This window comes from Condylura cristata, unplaced genomic scaffold, assembly GCF_000260355.1.
Source record: "Condylura cristata isolate star-nosed mole 26May11 unplaced genomic scaffold, ConCri1.0 scaffold00015, whole genome shotgun sequence".
NCBI lineage: Eukaryota > Metazoa > Chordata > Mammalia > Eulipotyphla > Talpidae > Condylura > Condylura cristata.
Window position 1 is genome coordinate 49,678,241 of NW_004567116.1, and position 8,770 is coordinate 49,687,010.

The window sequence follows — 8,770 nt, forward strand, 5'->3', positions numbered from 1 at the left end:
GATAAAGCCCACTTGGTCATAGTGTATTATTCTTTTAATGCATTGTTGGATTCTGTTAGCTAAGATTTTGTTGAGGATTTTTGCATCAGTGTTCAATAGGGAGATTGGTCTGAAGTTTTCTTATTTTGTGTTTACTTTGTTAGGTTTTTGTATTAGTGTGATGTTGGCTTTGTAGAATGTTTGTGGTAGTTTTCCTTCTTTTTCAAATTTTTGGATGAGTCTGTGTAGAATGGGTACTAGTTCTTTTCTCAATGTTTGGTAAAATTCATTTGTAAACTCATCTGGTCCTGGACTTTTATTTTTGATGAGGGTTTTGATTACTTCTTCTGTTTCCTTGCTTGTAAAATGGTCTGTTTAGCTGTTCTAGTTCTTCTGTATCTAGCTTTGGGTGTTTATAAAGTTGTAGGAATTTGTCCATTTCTGTTACATTGTCCAATTTGTTTGCATGTAGTTGCTCAATGTATTCTCTGATTATTCTTTTGATTTCTGCTGGGTTTGTTGTGATTTCTCCTCTTTTGTTTATGATTCTGTTTATTTGTGTTTTCTCTTGTTTTTTTTCTTTGTGAGTCTGGCTAGTGACCTGTCTATATTGTTTATCTTTTCAAAGAACAAACTTTTGGTTTCATTGATTTTTTGGACTGTTTTCCTGACTTTTCCATTTCATTTATTTCTGATTTGACTTTTATTATTTCTTGTCTTCTGCTGGCTTTTGGGTTATTTTGTTGTTCTTTTTCCAATTCTTTAAGGTGGGACATTAGGTTGTTTCTCTGAGCTATTTCTTGTTTCTTTATGTGAGCTTGTATTGCTATATATTTTCCTTTTATAACTGCTTTTAATGTGTCCCATATGTTTTGGAGACTTGTGTAGTTATTGTCATTCTTCCATTCTTCTGCCCCCCCCCCCCCAGCATCTTGGGATCCACTCACCTAGCTGTGCTGTCTCAGTTTATATTCAGGGCTTTGTCAGGGCTGCCAGAGGAAAGGACAGTAACACATCTGAGGCTGATGTGGCAAAGGTCAGCAACACTTCTGCGGTGTATCCTTGGGTCTCTGGTTCCAAGCTGCAGCCTTTCCCCACAATGGTTTCCTCTCCCAGCTTAATTGTCTCAGTTTATCTCCAGGGTTGTAGCAGGGCTGGGGTGAGAAGCTGCTGAGCAGCTGCAGCTGCCTCAGGCAGGCAGTTTCCCTCGGCAGGGCTACCTGGCATCTGGGCGCCTAGATTTTTAAAGGAGCTGAGCGAGTAGGAAGCCACTGACATTCCTGATCAGAGTTGCAGTGTTCAGCTAATCCTGCCTGTGGCTTCCCTTATGGGAACTCCCCAATCGCTAGTTCTCCCTCTGTTATCTTCCTTCTAGTGAGCCAAGGCATTCTCATTTGGGTTGAAACTCGTAGCATGGAAGTCTATAGTCCGTTTATATACAATCCCGTATGAGTTTGGATGTAGTCATCTCGGCGTCTTTATTCTGCCACCATCTTGCCCATTCCGAGCTGGTAGATCTGATCAGGGGCTTTGTGTGGCACTCAGGCACTCCTGATTGGGTCTGCAGTTTCAGCAGTTTTTCCCTTACCCAGGTGTTGTGGATCAGATTTTCAGTCTTTCAGCAGCCTGGGCTCCACTCCCTGAGCTGAGCCTTCCCCCTTCACCTCCAAGGTTTAGTGTGGGGCAAAGCAGCTCCTGCAGCCCGCAGAACTTCCAGGCGCCTGATTCCCCCTCAGTTATCTACCTTCCAGTGAGTCCAGGGTGTTTTCCTTTGGGTTGAAACTTGCAGTAAGTAAGTCTGTAGTCTGTTTTCAGTACTCAATTCCTATGCAAGCCTGGACACAGTGATCTCGGCGTCTTTGCCGCCATCTTCCGGAAGTCTCCAATAAACTTATATTATTAAAAACAAACAAACAAACAAACAAACAAACAAACAAACAAACAAACAAACAAACAAACAAACACAGTGCTCCTAGTGAGAGAGCAGGAATCCAAGGACTTCCTCACAATGGCGGAAAGCCAGATTCTAGCAAATAGACAGCCCTTGCTGAAAAGAGGAGGGAGGCGTGTTAGACACAAGAGAGTTATCAGAGAGGATATGGGCAAAGGAAGGCTGTATGGGGAAGGACCCTAGCTGGCATCATGCTGACACTCCTGGGTTTCTGGGCAGGTTTCTTGAGGTTGCCCTCCCTTCAGTCAGAGTCTCCTTTTCTTTGAAATTGTCCCACTAATTGTAGTTACATTTTTTCTTGAATAAGCCGCAACTATACTGCAGTGACTATTATTTCTAGTATTTATTTATTTATTATTTTTAAAAAAGATTTATTTATTTGTGCATACAGAACTGGGGTACAGGCCAGAGGCTCAGGGGCACCGAGAGGCTTCACCAGAGACAGAGTTGGGAGCAGAACAGGCAGATTGATGAAGTACACTGCTGAGGGGAGCAGCGGGCGGGTCAGGAGAGGTCTGCCTCGCCATGTGGACTCCCTCCGGGGCAGGCGGTAGGCGGGAATCGAACTCATGCAGAAGTGGCTTCAGATTCTCAGTGCTGTGCTTTAACCCGCTGCGCTACCAGGGAGGGCCTCTAGTATTTATTATTTTAAAGTAGCCTTGTAAGCGAGGCCCCACAGCACAAGCCACAGGCCATGCCTGGCTTTGACTTAACAGCCATGGACGAGAAGTCCAAGGTATGCCAGGCCTCAGGAAATGGCAGCTATTTTGGGGCCCGCCTCAGTGGCCAGCACTGAAGCCAGCCTCTAGTGTGTACAGCCAGCCTATGGTCTTGCATCTAAAAGCCACATTAGGTAGGGTGGACTCCTTGGCCATGTCATCTCAACATGCTGCCATTCCTGGCACCGTGGCAACAGGGTGGGTGACATTCCTGGCACTGTGGCAGCAGGAGTGGGTGCTATGGTTTCCCCTGCCCTGCTGCCCCAGTGCAAACAGCCTCTCTAATGCTGCAGCAGTCAGGCTTATCCTGGCCTATTGAGAACCATAGGAGAAGGCCTCTGGCATGCAACATGGTGGCTCTCTGTGGCTTCATGGTGGCTCTCTGTGGCTTCATCACTACATATGGCCCTGTGGAAGGGTACCAGGTGCAGCAAGTCTCCAGCCCTACTGAGGCTGGTCCTGGCTGCAGTGAAGGAATAGCAGATGAGCCTGACTTGACTTCTGAGTAGGCTGAATCTGTGCAGACTCCCAGGGTTTCCTTGTTGAATATGGTGCCAGGATCATAAATAGATCCATCAGGTCAAGTTACTGGACCAATCAGGTTTGAACTCTCAAGTTCCATCCAATGTTATGAATCAAGCCTATTGATTCATAACTAGCACCAAAGAAACAGGATTGAAACATTCCAATTATGCTTGCAAGGTAGGGATTCTGAGGAGGATGTAATCTGTGCAGCAGGCAGCTTGAATTCCCTAAGTAGATCGCTTCAGAAGAGGATTCATCATGGTGCTTCAGAATAGGATTCAGCAGATCACCTCTGTAGATACTTTTCAGAACTTTATAGATTTCAAGAACTCTATAGACAAGGCCTGGCAGCTGCACCTGCCATGGCTTTTCCTCTGACACTGCCAGAAAAGGGAACCATTGGCCTGAGGCCCAGTGTCTCTTAGAAACATCTTTCTACTGTTGGCTCATGTCAATAGTTTAGAAGGGATTGTAATGCTGGTGTCTCGGATGCCACTCCCTGGTGATTGGTGCTGATTGATTCTACTGAACAGAACTCATCAGCTCTGCTGATGAGAACTGTATCTGGCCACCTCTGAGAGCTGCTCATCATTTCTGATCATCTGGCACTGCCTCCTGGTGCTGTTGAGTCCAACACTGTCCAGCCTGGCCTTGGAAAATTGCTGTGGGCTGCTGTAGTGTCACCTTAGCAGGCCCACCTTGGTAACCTCCAACTGCCACCATGAGGTGGATCTTGGTCCACTGCTTACTGATGTAACACCAGTGCCAGGCTTTAACTGAAGAGACAGCATCATCATGCAAAACAATTTCTATTTGGGACTACTGGACACTATCTGGGGGGAGACAGCCAGCTACTTTTTGTTACTAAACACCATTATTGTTGCACTCAAGCCTCTGTGGCATCTTGCCATTGTGAGCATATGGGTGAGAACTCTCAAGCAACACTGTTCTTTTCCTTGGTACTGTTTTAGACTAAAAGCCCAAGGAAGGTTGGAAAACATCAATCAAACTAATCCTTCTGCATCTTTATGATTTCTTGTATGTTTCTTAGATGTCTCTTCCAAAGTTTTAAGTTTTTCCAAAGCATCTTAGTTTACACAGAAACAACAGGTCTTTCTTTTACAATTGGTGTTTATATTTATCTAGTAGTGAAATGATTTTATTACAGCAAGAAGTACAACTTGAATGAACACATGAAGATATGGATAAAATCATTCTTGGTATTTCACAGCTAAACTGAAGTCACAGTGTGAGCAGAAACGTGAGAGAGAGACCTGCTAGCCCTGGATTTCTGGGTGGCATGGGTATCTGTGGGCATTTTGTACAGATATGGAGTATACCAGATAAACCAGAAGTGGGTTAAGCACAGTGCTATAAAAAAAACTTCAATTTGCAGATTCCAGAATGCACTATCTTTTTTTCTGATGTTGGTTCTTTTTAAAAAGTTTTATTTATGCATACAAGAGCTGGGATATAAGCCAGAGGTGTGGGCTGGGGGTTGGAGGGCAGGGGAGAGAATTCACCAGTGACAGAGTGGGGAGCAGAACGGGTGGATCCACTGAAATACACTGCTAAGGGGAGCAAAGGGCAAGACAGAAGAGTTCTGATGAGCCATGTGGGTCACTTCCTTGGCTAGGGATCAAACTCATGTTGCAGTGGCTGCTGATGCTTCATAGTGCTGAGATTTAACGCCTGTACAACCAGGGAGACCCACTGATGTGGGTGTTTACATATACACTTAGTCAGAAGGCTTCTCTCATCACCACTCCTTTTTTTTGTTTCCATCCAAACCAATGCCTTCATGAATAACTAAAGAAAATTTCCTCCAACCCAATTCCCCCCCCCCCTTCCCAATAACTTCAATAAACCCCTTTCTGACCTCCTATATACTTCTTACTCTTCTAGCCTCTCCTGCGGAGATAACTGTGTCACAAAATGGAAGAAGCCTTGGTCCCCTCCCTCCCCCTCCTCACTAACTTTGCCAACTTTGACAAGTGCACACTTCTCTGTTGTATTTAGTTTGTAAATTTTTTGTCCATTTTACTAGTATTTGTGTTTTTCAAAGTCAAGACTTTTGTCATATTTAGTTTTGTTTCCTAAGCACCAAGCCCAGTACCTTTCATGAAGGGTTTATTCAATGATTTTGTAATTGTATTGAAACAATTATGCATGTTGTCCAATCCCTCTGGTATATAGCAGATAATCAGAGTCCATTGATCAAAAAGTAATTTCCAAACAACCCAAGCTATTACATTACATTTCTTAAATTCACTGATTATATATAACCACATTATTTAAAACCTTTCTTTTTCTAACTTTTTATGCACTTAACATCAACACTTGATATTGATAGCATAAAGAATCATATATCTATATATCTATACACACACATACACATATATGCTTTTCATTTCTAGTTTTGGAAATAAAAGATTGTTACTTATTTGAGCTCTGAAAGTCAGAATACAGTTATGTGCTCACCCCCCTCGCCGCCATTATCAAAGTATACTGAGAAATGGGGTCTGTTTCCCATTCTGACCAATATTTGTTGTTCATCTTTGGGTCTCTGTGATCCCTTGCACAAAATGTTGGCATACATGACATGTTTGCCTCCTTTATTAGAGTGTATCTTCATTGATGGAAGTTATCTGTTAACTTACTCCCAGTACACAGCAAGTCTTTCATGTGTATTATAAAAGGAAACATGCCTCAAATGGAGTAATTTATACCAAGCCCTGTCCCTAAATTAATACCTAATATAATAGTAGTTTCAGCTTTTCCCCCAAGTGAAATTTCAAATCAATCAATATGGATTTCCTTGGTCAGCACTAGTAAGTCGAGCTTTATAAGAATATCCCTTAACTTCCTTTACAGGAAGGGGAATTATGCAAAGGCTTTCATTTCTTGTCTTACCCTCTTCCTGACTATAAAATTCTCCCATTCTGTACAACTCTTTGAAGCACTATTTTACGTGATAGAAAGGATGTGGCCTGATTCTTGAATGATAAAATAAATACAATTAGATCTCTAAATTTATTCACTGACTTGATTTTTTAACAGTATATATACAGAAGAAAGGTGAGGAAATAGGAACCAAAAATAAATGTTCATAGCAATATTAAATAGGTAGAACTTGGAAGCCCAAAGGTCCAGGAATTTTTAGAAGATTTATTTATTTATGCATACAGAACTGGGGTACAGACCAGCGGTGCAGGGGCTGTGAGAGGATTCACCAGAGACAGAGTGGGGAGCAGAACAGGAAGATTGATGAGGTACACTGCTGAGGGGAGTAGTGGGTGGGTCAGGAGAGGTCTGCCATGACATATGGATCACCTCTGGGGGCGGGGATTGAACTTGCACTGAAGTGGCTGTGGCTAGCTTGCAGTGCTGAGTCCTAACCTGTTGTGCCACAGGAGGGTCCGTTAATCAGGATTTTTAAACTAGGTGAACTGTTGAAATGCTGTTAATAATATTGGAATACTTGTGTATCTGTGGGCTATCTATTACTGTGGTTTCTGCCTTGAAAAATGTAATTTTTTTTTTTATTAAAAGTTGAAAACATAGTACATATCCTGAGGATCTTGTGAGAAGGAAAGGCTCATATAAACAGTTAGCTAAAACACATGCAGAATGTAGTATTTCAAGACAAGAGTATAAACAGAAATCTCTGATGTACACATCAGAGAAAGGAACACACCAGTGATTGGGAAACTTGGAGAAGGTTTTGCGGTGCTGAGCTAAGAAATAATCAAGCTTAATATAGTCAGGCAAACATTTACTTTAGAGAAGGAAACAAGCAAGATTCAGTTCCATGACCAAAGGGAAGTACTAACGTGTGTTCCAACAAGGTATGGCCATAAAGGAGTTTTAAAGAATCATATAGAGAAGTGGTGTGAACCTAGACTATTTTGTCATTAAACTTTTGTATTTTCTTTATTATTGAAGTATCCTCCCCCATCCTCTCTATCTCTGCTATTGTTACCATGGCCCTGTGATCATGGAACACCCATAGTCCTCCCATTGTGATCTCTCTTCTCATCACCTTGCTTTCACCCTTCTCTTTCCCCTCCTTCTCTGAAATCTCAGTATCAATGGTAGTTTTTTTTTTTTTTTTTTTAAAGATTTTGTTTATTTGTTCATACAGAACTGGGGTATAGGCCAGAGGCTCAGGGGCAGCGAAAGGCTTCACCAGAGACAGAGTGGGGAGCAGAACAGGCAGATCTATGAAGTACACTGCTGAGGGGGAGTGGCGGGCGGGTCAGGAGAGGTCTGCCACGCCATGTGGTCACCTTTGGGGCAGGCAGAAATTGAACTCATGTGGAAGTGGCTTTAGCTTCTCAGTGCTGTGCTTTAACACACTGCGCCACCATGGAGGGCCAGTTTTTTTTTTAAGATTTATTTATTTATGCATACAAAACTGGGATACAGAACTGGGGTACAGGCCATAGATGCAGGGGCAGTGACAGTACTCACCAGAGACAGAGTAAGGAGTAGAATAAGCTGATCGACAAGTATACTGCTGAGGGGAGCAGCGGGGGTGGGTCAGGAGAGGTTTGCTGTGCCATGTGGGTCATGTTTTGGACTCTGTTTAATTTTTCTACATTCCATGTGTAAGTGATAACTTTCAGTATTTACCTTTTTCCTCTGGCTTATTTCGCTTAGTATAATCCCTTCCAGCTCCATTTATGTTTATCTTTAATGAGTTTATCTTCAATGATTGATGAGTAGTAATCCACTGTGTATGTAGACCGCACATTCTCGAGACACTTGTCTTGTTTTGGGTTGCTTGGTTGGATCTATATCTTGGCAATTATAAATAGTGATGCTCTGACATGACATGGGGGTTATGTTTCCTTTCAGATTACTGTTTTTGTTGTGTTTGGTAAAATTGCTGGACCATATAGCAGATTTATAGTCTTTTGAGAAATCTCCACACTGTTTTCCACAGTATAGGAAGTTTCCTGTTCTTTCCTCCACTTGGTGAACATTAATGGAGCTGGAAGGGATTATACTAAGTAAAATAAGTCAGGGAAAAAAGGTAAATACTTGCAAGCTATCACTTACATATGGAATATAGAAAGGAAGTTTCCATTTTTTCCACATTCTCAGCAGCACATTTTTCGGTCACTTTTGGAGAATATCTGCCATTTGCACTGATGTGAAGTAGTATCTCATTATAATTTTGATTTGTATTTCCCTGATAATAAGTGATATTGACATTTACTCTAGTGTCTGTAAGTAATTTATAAGTTGTTTTTGGAGAGGTATTGATATAGCTCCCCTGCCCATTTTTGATTTTCTTAGTTTTCTTTTTATTGACTAGTAGTCTTTAATATCAGCTCCTTGACAGATGTTTGGTGTGAAAATAGTTTCTCCCATTCATTAAGATGTCTTTATTTGACTGACAATTTATTTCCCTGTACAGATCTATCTATCTATCTATCTACCTACCTACCTACCTATCTATCTATCTATGCGTGCATGTATCTATCTATCTCTCCGTGAGAAGGAAAGGCTCATATAAACAGTTAGCTAAAACACATGCAGAATGTAGTATTTCAAGACAAGAGTATAAACAGAAATCTCTGATGTACAC